The sequence below is a fragment of the Nicotiana tabacum genome, chromosome 15, assembly GCF_000715075.1.
Source record: "Nicotiana tabacum cultivar K326 chromosome 15, ASM71507v2, whole genome shotgun sequence".
NCBI classification, from domain to species: Eukaryota; Viridiplantae; Streptophyta; class Magnoliopsida; order Solanales; family Solanaceae; genus Nicotiana; species Nicotiana tabacum.
Genome location: NC_134094.1, coordinates 52,010,207 through 52,020,825, shown reverse-complemented (window position 1 = coordinate 52,020,825; position 10,619 = coordinate 52,010,207).

The following is a 10,619-nucleotide window of genomic DNA, read 5'->3' as shown; positions in this document are numbered from 1 at the left end:
GGACGTCAGGACAAATAATGTACCGAGTATGTAGGGAATGAAAATCAGTAAACAATAGACATGGGAAAAACATGGAGTAAAAGACTCGACATGTATGTCTGAACAACTATGTGAATCAATAATACTTATAATGTCATGCATATGCATATAAATGTCATACCATGTATGGGTATATGTGTTCATAACATCATTAAGACTCTAGGGGCATCCCATCATATTATCTCGACCACTGTGGGCAAAACATCAACGTATACCAGCTGATCAGGCGGTGGTGCATATATAACGTTGTAACCTTTTCCCATATCCCATATACATATTATATACGCATATATAACGCATCTGGTCATGGGTCAATGTGCATGTATAAATGCATGAAATGCATAAGAATTACGTTAATAAGATTTCTTGGAATATCATAAAATCAATATGCCTTCCGGATAAACTTTATCAAATACGTATTTTTCTGAGACCCATGAATAGAATATATAATAATAATTCATATGGAGAATCAAGAATATAGACACCCCTAGTATATCTATGAATAGAGTCATTTATGGAAGTTGTGCATCTGCTCGTTTCGTTCGTGTCGTATTGATCATGCCAAAAAGAAAGAAGGGATAGCCTTAACTTACCTGAGCCGATTTTCTTGACAATCCCTCTAACATACATTAATTACGGCAAAACATGTAACGACGAATCGAAGTAGGGAAAAATTCATATGATATTCTTGAGAAAGATTGCACCGTACTTCCTTAGAATCGCAAAATCTCACGTTGCTAAGTATTAAGTAGTCTTATAAGAGATTTGATTCTAGCAAATCCCGTATGTAATTTGTATGGAATTATATATGATTTTGACAATTCACTAGCTCCAACCATTGTCAAATCACGTATGAAATCTTTTGGAAATGTATGCTTGCATCTTCTATTCTTAAGGGGATAGGCAAACATTAGCTTGCATGTGTTGAGAGAAATGGATATTATTATGCAAACTTTTATTAGAAGGCTAAAGAGAATGTGAATCGCTTTGTATGCTTTAACTATGTGACACGTTGTTTCCTAGTATGTGAATCACTCATTGGATTTGTTATCCACTTCATGGGCTGCCACGTTGGTGCCTTTAACATTATCCAAATAATTCACCTTTTCCTTAATTAACTCATTAATCCCCTCACTAATCCAATAATTAACCACTTGCCCACATAATTAAGAATTATCTCAAATTACTTAAAATACTATTTACTTTTAACACACTTTATGCACCTTACTATCATGGTCATATGGTACCTTGTATGGTACTAGTCCATAAGTAATAGGTATTTTAGCTTGGGCCGTATTTTATCCCAAAATGTCAAACTTTGACGAAATTCATTTTCTTCGATTTGCTTACCCTCTCATCTTCACGAATTTACTCATCACTTGTTTGAAATAGCATACTACATAATCTCAAAATAATCTCATTCCCGAACATACAATGATTAACTTACGACGAAACTTTAATGTACAAAAATACGGGATGTAATATCTTATTTCCGAGCTTTCATCAATTTACTCATGGCGTACTTTTACGTACGAAAACATGGGGTGTAATATCATCCCCCCTTTGAAACATTCGTCCTCGAATGTTGACTGATGCACTTATCATTCTCATAACCCATAGCTCTTGCGAATACTTTAATACTCTTCTTGCTATTTAGGCAACTGCTCTTTGAATAAATCTAAAGGCCAGGGCATTCCCCCCCTTTAGGACTCTTTCTCACACCATGACTTGTGGTTGGAATCCTTCCAATCTCGTAACTGTTGCTAACTTCTATCATGCAGCCTGTACAACTCTGACCATGTAAATGTACTTATGCGACTCTTCTCTCCTTTTTCCTCTAGCATTTTGTCACGACCAAACCGATGGGCCGCGACGCGTGCCCGAGTCCTACCTGTCGAACACCCCTAAGCATTCGTCTAAGATATAAACCTGAATAACATCTGCTGAATTACGAGAATAACATACATGAAGGAAACCTGCCCAAAAGGCATATGTACATATACGTGCAGAATACGTGGGGTGAGCCGACAAGGCTGCTATAGACAACTACATATCCAAAACTGGAAGCCGGCAAGGCCACATACTATCCAACTATACATACTGTCTACAGACCTCTATTAGAATATACAACTGTACACGGATGGGATTGGGCCACGTCATACCCATACATGTATACAAGCATATCGTACCAAAATCAAAAGCAGCTCCGGATCAAGTGGAGCACGCCAACTCTTGTTGATCAAGGATCCTAAGAAGGGGGACCGTCTGCTTGCCTACCTGCACCTGCAGGCATGAAACACAGGCCCCGGGAAATAGGGCGTCAGTACGAATAATGTACTGAATATGTAAGGCATGAAAATCAGTACATAGAAGACATAGATGAAACACAGAATAAAGAATTCTGCCTGTAAGTTTAAATAACTTGTAAATCCTGAAACATTTATAATGTCATGCACATGCGTACAAATGTCGTGTCATGCACGGGTGTAGGTATACATAACATCATCAAGCCTCTGAGGGCATCCCATCATATCATCTCGGCCACTGTGGGCAAAATCATCAACATATGCCAACTAATCAGGTGGAGGTGCATATAACACCGTAACCTTTTCCCATATATGATATATATATGTATATTTATAAATACACGTATATAATGCCATCTGGTCATGAGTCAATGCACATGTATAAATGAATGAAATGCATGAAAATATGTTAATAATCTCAATATTCTTTTCGGATAAACTTTATCAACTGCGTATCATTCTGAGACCCATGAACAGAAAATATAATAATATGTCACGTGGGGAATCAAGAACATAGAGACCCCTAGTATTTATATGAATAGAGTCGTTTATGAAAACTGTGCGTTTGCTTGTTTCTTTTTGTCTTATTTGGATCATGCCAAAAAGAAAGAAGGGATGACCTTAACATACCTGGAGTAGGAAAAAATCCGTATGATGTTCTTGGAAAAGGTTGCACCGTACTTCTTTAGAACCGCAAAAGTTTATGTTGCTAAGGTGCTAATAATTCCCATTGGAATTGTTTAGTCGCAAGAAGTTTTGTTGAAAACTTGTAGGAATTGATAACGTCAGATTGTAGTCTTTGTATTCAAAATATTAGAAATGAAATTAGCATCTGATTGTAGTGTCTTTGTATTCAAAATGTTAGAATGAAGTTAGCACCGGATTGTAAGGTATCTTGTATTGAAGATGTTAGAGATGAAGTGTCTTTGTAACTAACACATTAAGTAACATCCTTCTCCCTTTAAAAACATTCATCCTTGAATGTTTAACTCCCCGAGATCTATATAACTTTGGCAGAGTCGCCTTTGTAACAATACTACTACCAACTCTTCCTGTAGAAACTCAATGATTCAATGCCACATAGGACCACAACCATCAATAACTAACACAAGGATCCATACACGTACCTTAAGGTTGTGATAACAACACGATAGGGGTCCAAGAATTACTAAAGAAAATCAAGAAACGTGCGGAAGCTAAAAGAAAATAAAGAAACAAAAAAAATCAGAAAATTAAAAATAGATTGAATTCAAGAAAGAGTTTCTTGAATTCAAGAAGTCTATTCTTGAAGTTGAATCCTAACAACAACAATTAGCTAACAAAGAACTAATCGCCTTTGGTAGAGAATTAAAAACAAGAGATAGATTATGAAACCCGACCCTTTAGAATAACAAGAACAACAATAAGCCTAAACTTATCACCTTTCTTGAATACCTAGAAGTGATTTAAGATTTCGAAAGAGTTTAATCTTACCAACTTAAGTTGAGTCTTGAAGGTTGAAGAATAAATCCAAGAGTAGCCACACACAAGAGTGCAAGAAAAATCTCACAATTTTTATTGATATTGCCTATAATCATCTAAAATCTAAAAACAAAGAAGACACCCCTTTATATAGAGAGGGAGTCACGAAATTCCTACCTAAAAATAAGGAAATAAAGTCCTAAACTACTTTGGACAACAAGTCCAAATACCTTAGGAAAATGAAAAACACTAGGAAACAAAAACAAAGTCAATCTTGGAAAGTAACTCCAACAATCTTAGGAAAAGGAAAAAATAACCTTAACTACCTAGGAAAGCAATAAATCTAATACAAAAATATAAGAAAATAAGTTAAAACCAATCTTGGATAGAATCTTGAAAGTCGCAAACCAATCATGGATAGGATCTTGAAAATCTTGGAGGCAACTTGCAAGCAACTTGGCACCAAATTGTACCCAACTTCTATCACGCCTATTGAACCTTTCTTGGGTAGCAAGTAAGTCCTTTTTATGTTATAAAAACTTGGCTTCATGTAGGACTTATTGGGCTGCAAGTTTGGACACATTTTTAGGTGCCAAATAGGTCCAATAATGGCCTGATTTGGACCTTCTTCAGAGGATGTCTCTTGGGATCTAATCCACCTTTTCTTGGACATGAATTTGGACCATAAAATAATTATAATACCTAGACAACTCATATCCTTTATCCTTGAGCTCTCCATCCCAATTAACAACTTCTTTATTTGCAATTGAAGTCTAACGACCTTGTTTTGCAACTCTTTAGCTTGACATTTTGTTAAAGTCCCTCTTTGAGATTTCAAAGCTTCATTCTTGTCCTTAAATAGATTTGAGCTTCCTAGGATGCTATCATTCCCCTCTTCTTGAAGAAAATTCGTCCTCGAATTTCGACCTTGCAAGAAAAAAAGTCACGTACTAGTAAATGGCATCCACTAATCTGAAAAAATGGTAGGAATAAAACAAGATAGTGATCATGTGTCCACTTAACCCAATTAAGCCTAATAGGTGTAAATACTCCTTTATAAAGCATATGGACATCATCATCCCAATAAAATTTATGCCTACTTAGAGTTGTCCAATAAAAACCTCTCTTAGATGCACTATGTAATGAAATTTGCAATGCGATCTTATCAATAAGGTAGTCCAAACACGTGCATGCCAAAGAAATTACAAAATATTGGTCATGCATCCATTTAACACAAGTATCTCTGCCACATGTATCAAATAAGACACTCTTATGATATAGCCAAGTATCAATTATAAATCCCATGGATTCTTCTACATGTAAGTTATTCAAACAAGCACATAAATTCTCAGAAAGGAGAGAAGAACCCATAAATTCCAAAATACAAATTTCATTGCATTCAAGCTCATGATTATAACTTTCCCCAATAATATTCGCAACATCAATGGATTCTACATAATTGCTCAAACTATCACAGAAAGAGTCATAGATAGGTTCATGAAAGAGTATTTGATCACTAACGTCACAATAATTATGCATATCCTCTTTAATAGTAGCAAACACTTTTACAGGCTCACAATCAACATGCCTAGAGGAATGACTTCCCATCAAACAACAAAACTCACATTCTAGCAATTTATCACATGAAAACTCATTAGACACTTGAATAAGAGAAGAAAGATCATTTAACTCATTAGCAAGCCTCTTCTCATAAATTTTATGCCTCTTTCCACCAAGTTGGAATGCATAATCATCTATGTCATACTCAATTTCAAAAGGAAGCAAATTACTCTTGCACTTTAACTTAGATATTACAGTTAATGACTTGATATGCATACACATGTCATTATCCACAAAAATTATAAAGTCACCAACATAAGAAATAAGAGTATAGTTCATTACCTCCAAAAATACCTTAGGTGTTCTAGGAAGGCCAAGAATGTGAATGAACCAATTATACATATCATACTTGGACTTATTTACTAATGGAACAACATCACCTTGTATTCTTTTATGCAATGATTCCAGCTTAGCAATGGCTTTAGGAAACTCCATGTCATAAACCTGTAAATAAGAATTAAAATAGTCAAAAGGTTCAATAACAAAGAATTTAACCAAGCTTTTATCTTCCACCATCAAACAAGAATTAATTTCGCCTAATTCATGTTGGAATCCAATTGGATCCTTTACCACCATTTCTCGCGCCTCACCTCTCCTTTCAAAAGGTCTTTCAACACGTGGCTACACAAAATCACAAGAACTAAAACAAGAATAAGTTAATGGGTTAGGAAGTAAAGAAATTTTATTCTTGCTTACACTTTCTTTGGCTTTTATCACAAAACTAACGTTTCCCTCATCCTTAGACTCTTTTCTCTCACTAAAGTTTTTTACTTCTTCTTTACTCAAACCCTCTTGTTTTTCTCTCTCTACCTCAAAGACTTTTCTTATCTCATTGCCTTGTCTCTTTTCTTTTCCCTCAAGTACACTCTTTTTCTCAATTGACATCCCATTCTCTTCACTCAATACAACCTCTCCTTTTTCCTCTTTTGGGATGTCAACATGCACTCCCTTACTCCTCTCATTCTTTTCTCTCTCATATTTTTCCATATTCTCTTTAACAGTCTTTTCATCTTCATAAATTTATGAGGGAGTCAAAGGTCCAAGAATAAGTTTCTCCCCGTTAACCTCAAAAGAGTATCTATTTTTTTCCATGTTATATGAAGCTCTTCTATAGGTATACCATGGCTTTCCCAACAAGATATGATAATTATTTATGGGAATCACATCACACCAGATCACATCCTTATACCTTCCAATATAGAATAGTAATAACACTCTTTTATCTACCTTTACTCCTCTCAACATGTAGGGTTCAATATGCTCAACATAAGGCAAGTTTAATTTTTCAACCATATAAGTGCTAATTGAGTTATAGCCAAACTCTTTGTCAATTCTAAGGGCACAAATCACAGACATCACTTTAACTCTTGTTTGAAAAATAATTTTACCATTGTCTACCTTCCATTCGGTATACTGTAAGTTTGACTTTTTAAGTTTTTGAGTCACATAGCTCACCTTCTTTCACTATAACTACCTGTTTGAAACATCTTGAACAAAGATTAGAAGAATTATGTATCTCTTAAATTTTGGCTTTTTCCTCTAATGTTCTCGCCTCTTGCCTTTTTTCCACTCAAAGCAACTCTTGGTCGTTAAACTTTAGATGTATTAATAAACCTTACTAGTCACAACCCTTAGTGAGAAGAATGTGGAGTTAGAAAAAGAAAAAGAAAGGGAAGGACCAAACCTTGGAAGAATAGGAATTGGTTATGTAGAAAAAATAAGGAAAGAATTTAGGAAACCCAAAACCCACAAGAATAAGAAAAGAAGTTACCTTAATCTTCAAGAACTAGGATCCCATCTTCTTGTTTCCTTTCTTGACTTGAAAACCAAATAACACTTGAATTCTACAAATAATACTGAGCTATAATGCTTTTCTTTTGGCTGATTTTTGTTTTTTTTTGTTTTTTTTTTTGGTTTTGTTTTGCTCAAGAACCTTCCAAAATTATCAAGATTGAAATCTTGATTAGCCTATGCTCCGATACCACTTGATAGCAACACGATAGGGGTCCAAGAATTACTAAAGAAAATCAAGAAACTTGTAGAAGCTAAAAGAAAATAAAGAAACAAAAAAAAACAACGGAAAATTAAAGATTGATTGAATTCAAGAAGTCTATTCTTGAAGTTGAATCCTAACAACAACAATTAGCTAACAAAGAACTAATCGCCTTTGGTAGAGAACTAAAAACAAGAGATCGATTGTGAAACCCGACCGTTTAGAATAACAAGAACAACAATAAGCCTAAACTTATCACATTTCTTGGATACCTAGAAGTGATCAAAGATTTCGAAAGAGTTTAATCTTACTACCTTAAGTTGAGTCTTGAAGGTTGAAGAATAAATTCAAGAGTAGCCACACACAAGAGTGCAAGAAAAATCTCACAATTTTTATTGATATTGTCTATAATCATCTAAAATCTAAAAACAAAGAAGACACCCTTTTATATAGAGAGGGGGTCACGAAATTCCTACCTAAAAACAAGGAAATAAAGTCGTAAAATACTTTGGACAACAGGTCCAAATACCTTAGGAAAAGGAAAAACACTAGGAAACAAAAACCAAGTCAATCTTGGAAAGTAACTCCAACAATCTTAGGAAAAGGAAAACATAATCTTAACTACCTAGGAAATAAATAAATCTAGTACCAAAATATATGAAAATAAGTTAAAACCAATCTTGGATAGAATCTTGAAAGTCGCAAACCAATCATGGATAGGATCTTGAAAATCTTGGAGGCAACTTGCAAGCAACTTGGCACCAACTTGTACCCAACTTCTATCACGCCTATTGAACCTTTCTTGGGCAGCAAGTAAGTCCTTTTTATGTTATAAAAACTTGGCTTCATGTAGGACTTATTTGGATGCAAGTTTGGACACATTTTTAGGTGCCAAATATGTCCAATAATGGCCTGATTTGGACCTTCTTCAGAGGATGTCTCTTGGGATCTAATCCACCTTTTTTTGGACATGAATTTAGACTATAAAATAATCATAATACCTAGACAACTCATATCCTTTATCCTTGAGCTCTCCATCCCAATTAACAACTTCTTTATTTGCACTTGAAGTCTAATGAACTTGTTTTGCAACTCTTTAGCTTGACATTTTGTTAAAGGCCCTCTTTGAGATTCCAAAGCTTCATTCTTGTCCTTGAATAGATTTGAGCTTCCTAGGATTCTATTAGGTTGTGATGTCTCAGTCGGACCCTTCTCTGGATTAGGAAATAAGTTGGGATATCTAGACTTCATGTCTTTCTCGGCCTCCCAAGTCATTTCTTCCACATTGTTGTTTCTCCAAAGTACTTTCACCGAAGCTACTTCTTTTTTTCTCAATCTCCGATCCTGTCTGTCTAATATAGCATTGGGAGTTTCTTCATATGATAGCTGCTCTGTGACCTGAACGTCATAAACTGACACGATTCTGGAAGGATCTCTGATACATTTACGGATCATAGACACATGAAAGACAGGATGTACAGACTCCAAGTTTGAAGGCAAGTTTAACTCATATGCTACCTAGCCTATCTTGCGTATGATCTTATATGGTCCAATGTACCGAGGGCTAAGTTTTCCTTTCTTACCAAACCTCATAACACCTTTCATCGGTGATACCTTTAGGAATACCCAGTAGTCAACCTGAAACTCCAAGTCTCGCCGTCGATTATCCGCATAAGACTTCTGACGGCTTTGAGCTGCTAATAGCCTTTTCTGTATAAGCTTAATTTTCTTGATTGCATGTTGTACCAATTCTGGTCCTACTAATGTAGTTTCCCCAACATCGAATCACCCTATAGGCGACCTACACTTCCTTCCGTAAAGAGCTTCGTACGGAGCCATCTAAATACTGGAATGGTAGCTATTATTATATGCAAACTCAATAAGCGGCAGATGATCATCCCAACTACCTTTGAAGTCTATCACACAAGCTCGTAACATATCCTCAAGTGTTTGAATAGTACGCTCAGCCTGTCAGCCTGTCTGGGGATGAAATGATGTACTAAGACTTACCTGAGTCCCCAATCCTTTTTGGAAGGACCTCCAAAAGTTAGCTGTAAATTGAGCTCCTCTATCCAAGATAATAGATACAGGGATACCATGCAGTCGAACAATCTCCTTAATATGAAGCCTTGCATAATCCTCTGCAGAATATGTAGTCCTAACGGGCAGAAAATAGGCTGCTTTTGTAAGCCTATCAACAATCACCCATATAAAATTGAACTTACACTGGGTACGAGGTAGGCCTACGATGAAATCCATATTGATTACTTCCCACTTCCAAGTCGGAATCTCTATAGCCTGCAGTAATCCACCAGGTTTTTGATGCTCAATCTTGACCTGCTGACAGTTAGGGCACTGAGAAACAAATTCCGCTATATCCTTTTTCATTCTGTCCCACCAATATACTTCCGTAATATCATGATACATTTTGGTTGCTTTGAGATGGATAGAATAACGAGAATAGTGAGTTTCTCCCATAACCTGCCGATGCAGCCCTGCAACAATAGGGACACATAATCGTCCTCGATATCTGAGGACCCCATCTTCTGTAATCTCAAACGGTGTCTTCTCCTTCTGAAGGGTGCTATCCCTATAATGAACTAACACTGGATCCTCGTACTGGCGTTCCTTCACTTCAGTTACTAATGAGGATGTTGCCGTATCCTGAATAGTAATTCCAATATCACTTGAGTCCAGTAACCGAACTCCAAGACTAGCTAGCTGATGAAGCTCATGGACTATTCCCCTCTTTTCTGGCTGTAAATATGACAGGCTACCCATAGATCTAAGGCTGAGGGCATCGGCTACCACGTTAGCCTTCCCCGGATGGTATAAAATATAAACGTCATAATGTTTAAATAGCTCCAACAATCTCCTTTGACATAAATTCAATTCCTTTTGCTTGAAGATATGATGTAGGCTCTTATGATCCGTATAGATATCAACATGAATGCCATACAAGTAGTGCCTCCACATCTTTAGTGCATGAATCACCGCGGCTAACACTAAATCGTGGGTCGGGTAGTTCTTCTCATGCTTTCTTAGTTGTCTAGAAGCAAAAGCTACAACCTTACCATGCTGCATCAGTACATAACCCAATCCAACGCTCGAAGCGTCACAATAAATAACATAACCATCGGTCCCTTCTGGGAGCATTAGAACCGGTACAAAAATCAATCTGTCCTTCAATTCCTGGAAAC